This window comes from Nothoprocta perdicaria, unplaced genomic scaffold (assembly GCF_003342845.1).
Source record: "Nothoprocta perdicaria isolate Ctin4 unplaced genomic scaffold, notPer1 scaffold_52, whole genome shotgun sequence".
In the NCBI taxonomy this organism is placed as follows: domain Eukaryota; kingdom Metazoa; phylum Chordata; class Aves; order Tinamiformes; family Tinamidae; genus Nothoprocta; species Nothoprocta perdicaria.
In genome coordinates, this window is record NW_020455777.1 from 3,715,350 (window position 1) to 3,721,603 (window position 6,254).

Below are 6,254 nucleotides of genomic sequence, written 5' to 3' on the forward strand. Positions count from 1 at the left end.
CGCCGCTCACCCGCCGCCGCCGCCGCCGGTCAAAGAGGGGGCGGCGCTTCCGCCGCGAGCTCTTATACCGCGCGAGGACCCCGGCGCGCCGCCCGGGGGTGGCCGCGGCGCTGCCTGCRCCGCGTGGAGCTGCCCTCACTTGCCAAAAATAAAAAGGGAAAAAAAAAAAAATCAGAGGCCGTGGTTCCCAGTGGCGTTTTATACAATGTCCTTCTATATCGCTGGCACGGCCCGGTGGCCGCGGTGTCGGCCGGGGCGGCTACCCAACTCGCCTGCGCGCAGCTGTCGCGGTGGCCGCGGGGCGGGTCACCCGCCCCCCCCCCCCCCGGGGAACGCTGCCCGCGGACACCGCGCACCTATAGGCGCTGTATGGACGCCCAGGAGGGACAGCCGTCACCTGCACACCCTGGTGCGGTGGCCCAGGAGGGACAGCCGTCATGTATACACCTGGGGTAGAGGGGACAGCGGAGAAATGTACACCATGGTATAGAGGTGCAGGGGGGAGGGCGGACGTGTATGCACTATGGTATGGAGGTATGGGACAGTAGACAAACATACACCCTTGTACATAGGTCCAGGAGGGACAGCAATCACGCACAGAGCTGGTGTAGAGGCTCTCTATGCCAGGAGCCAGAGCAAACACTTATACTCCATGATGTAGAGGTGGTCCAAGGAGAGCAGACACATACACACCTTGGTATAGAGGMCCAGAGGGACAGTGGTCACATACACACAGCCCTGTCAACTTCTCCAGTGCAGCCCTAAGACAGGGACACCTGGCCATGGCTTCACCTTYCCTTCTGCAAGGAGAGGCTCTGGAGGTGGGAACGTGCCGTTTCCTTCAAGGGGACGTTGCTTGGACCCGGAAAGCGCACCAACACACTCAGCTTCATGCCCACCTGTGGTAGGGGTTGGGGATTCCGGGCGGCAAGGCACCACACATCTCGGGTACGGTATCACAAGGTTTATTTGTACTGCACAGGAAAATCACGRACTCCCAGGGGTTAGGTACAGAAAAAGCAGGAATCAAGTACACTAAGCTACAAAGCACCCTGCTGGCTAACCCAAACGTGGTTACATCCCTCAGTCACCACAGAGGAAAGAGCGTGGGACACTGGTGACAGGAGGCAGCCCCCGGGTCCCTGCTCAGCCAGGGTCTCGGTTGAGTGTCCCCGATGCCAGGGTGGCTCCTTCTCCCCGATCACTCACCGTTTATGGGCTGTAATCAAACAAGCAGCATGTGGCAGCAACTGCACTGGGGTATTTTTCCATTTGAAAAGAGGAAGCTCGCTTCCATTTCAAATGTCAAGTTCCCTAATCTATTCTTTTTATATTGYTAAATTGGTTACGTCCCACCAAGCGGGTGTGAGACAAGGACCTGTGACACCTGATGGACCAACCACCCCCGTTTGGCACACCACCTTCCTTCCTTCTCCACAGACAGAAAGTCTCTGCCTACACATGTATTTGTACTGAGGGGAACAATACACTGTTCTTTCCTTTCAAGGTCATCAGGAGATACCAAACAGTAYCTCAAGCCAAAAGGTACATTAATATCTCCTCTATATGTGTGCAATATWTATTCTATCTACGAGGTAGACATATCCATACCTGAAGATTTGTATGACATCTTGGAAGTTACATCTAAAGAAGGAGGTAATGACAATCAAATTAYAGTCTAATGTTCTAATGTGTAATATGCAAGGACAGTTTTCTTAGTTCAGTTGCCAGGAAACAAGCCTACACTAAGATAAAAGTTACTTGGAGGGGAAGTTCTCACTGGTACTGAATCTAYGTCAAAATGTTCACTTATACACACAGTGAGTATATATATATGTATGTAGCAATTAGTGAAAGTGTGTGGTCCTATGAGAAGCCATTCACAGCAGTGCGTTAATGTGAACTCCGCGCACGTGAACACTTTGCCCACGCTGTTGGCACTGCTCCAGCCGTTCTGCTTCCTACAGGGAGCAGATAGTTTGGGAGACTGTATTTACGTTGGTTTGCGCTTACGGTGACTGTGTAACAGCCCACCATTTCAATGCTGGCATAAGGCCAAGTTTGTAAGATATCTATTTAAACCAAGGACTGCAGTCCTGTGCTGCTGGGCACAACGATAATCACATTTCTGAACCCTGTGTTTCCTTATGGAGCTCTACAGAGGCCAAAGATCTCGTTATCTGGCCATTACTTGCAGAAAGAAGGCACAAAGATAAAGAAAGTTCTTGAATTACAACATTGCTAGGAGAGTATTTGGAGTCACTTAGGCTGGTTGAGTGGGGTGGCAAGTGGAAGGATGGGAAACAAAGAGCTTCTGGATGCAGAGCAGCAGCCTGGCTGGGGTGCGGAGAAGATGCCAGTGTGAACCCTGACCTCGTGTTTTACTGAGAAGCCAGTGCTGTCACAAAACTGGCTCAGTCCTCTCAAGATCTGCGCATCTTATAAACAGTATATTGTGCTAAAAACTGGATTCAGGGAGAGGAATGATACACATAAGATATTATCACATAACTTTCAAACAGTTGGATTTCATCAGGTACCCCTTCTAAGTGATCTTTTAACTATCTCACTGCACGTATTTGAAATGTCTCTGGTCATAGCTATTACTGTCTCTGCCTTGCATTCAGTTTCTTGATTTCTCCCTAACGTCTCCCTTTCCCACTGTGGCAACATTCCTATTTTTTCCCCTGTGTCATCAAAGCAACAATTGCACTAGGAAGGCTTTTTCCCCAAGTGTGGTTTTGCAGAGAGGATACAGTGGTTCAGTGCATCTCAGCCATCCTTTTCTTTTTTCTTTCTCAATCCCTTCTCTAGTCTCTTGCTATGGTAACCCATCTAGTTTCACACTGTGCTTAGCTGCTTAGCTTGGTTGCTAGCAGCTATGACCTTTCTTTTCTTCAGAATGCCGGTTTTTGGTTATAATTTGACTTTAAGCACCATTTTATAAGCTGTAGAGATTCAGCAACTGAATGACAAGTAGTTCAGACAGGCAGGTAGGAGGGGGCAGATTGTCAACCTGACAAACTGAGCTATCATCAGAGTCCCAAGAAAGCTCCTGGCACTGCCAGCCTCCAAAGTCCTGAGCAAACCTTGCAAAACTTATTCTCCTCTGATCTCTGTGTTTCTAGGAATACAAAATAAAGCAGTGCTACAGTAAGTTTCAAATGTCACAAGACAGCATTATCTAACTTTCACTCCAAAGCAGCCAAGATTTTTCAGGCTTATGAAACATCATGTTGGAAGCCTCCTTTCAAATAACATCAGGGCACATTCCCCCCTAACAATCCTCTTATTATTTTCCAAGTCACACAGTTCAGAAATATGTTCTGCATCATAAATATTTTTGTAGAGGGAGGCCATTTCTAACTCATTTTCTCACCACAGATTTTATCGTTACCCATCTTCTCAGCCACAGAAGTCCTGCTTACTGGGACCCATAGGTGGAAGATGGAAACTTCCAAAGAGTGTCAGGCACTGGTTTAGGAGAGCTAACCTGGTGCTGCTCAGGAGTAAAAAAGCCATTTGCATTGTTTCAAAGGCCTGTAGAAAGTATGGTGAGACCACTCTACAGCCTCAGAGGAATGACAAACTATGGCATTTGCCATCGTGACAACTGAAAAAGGAAAAAAAAAAGGGGGRRAAAAACTATCATGGCTGTGGTTGCCCCAAAACAAACTACCATGGATGTGGTTACCCAGCCTGTGGCAGAGCTCAGGAGGAGGGAAAGAAGAGTAAAGATGTCTCAGTTTTAGCAAAGGAAAACTCTGTGCCAGTTTGCAAGCTTGCATCCCAAGCCCAAGTGGCTGCTGAGCACATTGTGCTCAGCTGCCGTGAACTTTTGCTGACTACCTGCCTGCAGCCACTACGACTTCYGGGCAATGCAAATACAAATGTACAGTACAATAGTAAGAGATGCATATCCCCATTTGTGCTGCACATTTCAGAACATAATGGATTTCCATACAGCAAGTTCTTAAAACAATTGTTCTTCATTTGGTCTCATGTTGTGGATGTAAAAAAATGTATGTGGCTTTATTTATAGTTTTCATAGAGGGTTCATTGCTCCCAGATTTAAATTCTGCACATGATCTGGTATCTGAAAGGTACATTTTTTAAAAAGTTGCTACAGACATGACATAAAAGAAAAAAAGTATGCTTTTAAAAGTTATCTTATTGTTAGACTTAAAAGGGATGGTAATGAATACTAGTTCAAAAATTGACAGATATTTATAACTATTTTAAATTTTTCTTTTTCAAAAGACATAAGGAATTAGCAAACATGTCCCATTAATCATATTCCTCTTATAACTATAAATCCTGCATTAGTAAACTGTATATAGGCATACAAAGTTCATAGCCCCATTTCATTATYTGAGCTGTAGCTCCAATAATCAAGGTACATCGTTGCTGCTTAGTGGAGGTGTTAAAAATTCCATCATTTTGTCCTTTTCTTGCACATAYTCACTCTATGGAAATCAGGCTCCATGAGCCTTATGGGAGCTAGTCATTTTTTTCAACAGAATTGCTAATTGTGGAGAAGAAGACTGGGTCTGGAAAGCAGCAGGAAGCTKCAGAATGAGCACAGCCCAGACTGAAGAGAGCAAGGAGTGAAAAGTATTTCACCTGCGGAAAATACATCTCTACCCACAAAATGAAGGCTTTTTCTCAGTTTTAATCTAAGTTTCTCTTACACCTGCAGTTGTACCTCATGCATTCCGTATATCGGCTTTTCATTATTGTCCTTTTGCTGGACTCAGTATCGCTTGTAAGTACCCTTCCTCCTTCTTTTGTGTAAGGTTGTTGAAGGGCAGCATCTTCAAAAAGGAAGATCTATGGAAAGCAAGAACACATCTATGTGTTTTTTTTTTTTTTTTTTTTCTGGAGGAAAACAGGAAAATACAAAGGCAGTTTCATAGGCACAATATATGCCATACATAATGTCAAAGGAACATATGGATGTTGTCCCTGTGACTGCTAAAAGATTTTAAAGTTTCTGAATCTTGTGAAAAAACCTGTTCTTTCCTGTCACATGCTGTGTAGGAKTCTAAAGGTAAATAAATAGGAGCATTTGCTCTGCGATATCCTATTAGGACTCTTAACACTATAACTACTGCAGAGATGCAATACTGATGAGACAGCCAACATAGTGCTTTTAAGAAGTAATTATTGATTATTCTCCTCAAACAGAAGCTGTCTTTTTGTTACTGTTCAAGGAGGTTCCTTCCTCTGCCCCCAGGTCATTCCTCATCTTTTTCCTCACTTTCCACAAAAACTTGTGCCAAATGTGTTGATTAGATCCTCTCTTTTTCATCTGCAGCCTGTTTTTGCACCTGATTACTTTATAGACATTAATTCTTGTGAGAGTTCTGTGATTTAGCTCTTCTGTTCGTGTTTCTTTTTTCCCTGACTTGCTGAATTTCCTTTGCAGAGGTGAGGAGCCATCTTGCCTGTTCCACCACTCTTAAAAAGCAATCTCACCTACTAAGCAGCACTGATGCACTTTGATCACTGAATCAACAGAAACCTGGAACTTGATAGACTCAYAGTTGCGCTTACAAGCACCAGGCTTAATTGCCAGGGATGGCGAGTCACATCTGAGGAATCCTAGAGTGCAAAACTTGGCCGAAGTGGCCGTGTTTGCAGGATATGGAACCGGCCCCATCAGTTGGGCCAGAGCAGTGCCTGGGACTGATCCCTTTGTCCCTATTAGTTGCACAGAGGTGACAAGTCCCTTGTGGGCAATCAGCCCCAGCTCCCTCCTGCCCAGCGCAATCCCAGTAACTTAACGTTCATAGATCGGTCTTGCCAATCCGTACTCAGGGTTTACCCTTCCCCGTGAGGCTTTCCTAGCCCCTGTACTGCTCTGCRTGCAGCGAACGCCTTCCCAAAGCCCAGGTTTAGTTTGCCTGTAGCCAGGAAGGCCAGGAGCTGCCTCGCTCCCACTGCGCCCGTACTTGTAAGCTGCCCTGCTAGGACAYGAGCCTCGACTCTGGCTTTGCCAGGCCCAGGCAGCAAAGGAGCCCTGCTAGGCCGGAGTTGAAGTTAGTCTCGGGGGCTTTGTGGTCACTGCCGGGCTCCGCAGCGGTTATATGGGCACCGCCGCCCGCCCGCACGCATCCCGTTTGGACGCGCACTCCAGCGCAAGGAAACGTGTTCCCAAGGCGGGCGGGCAGCCTGGGCGCCCGGCGGGGGGTGCCCGCGGCCTCGCACCGTTGCCGTCCCGCCGTGGCGGGGCTCGCTGCGCCGCGGCTGCC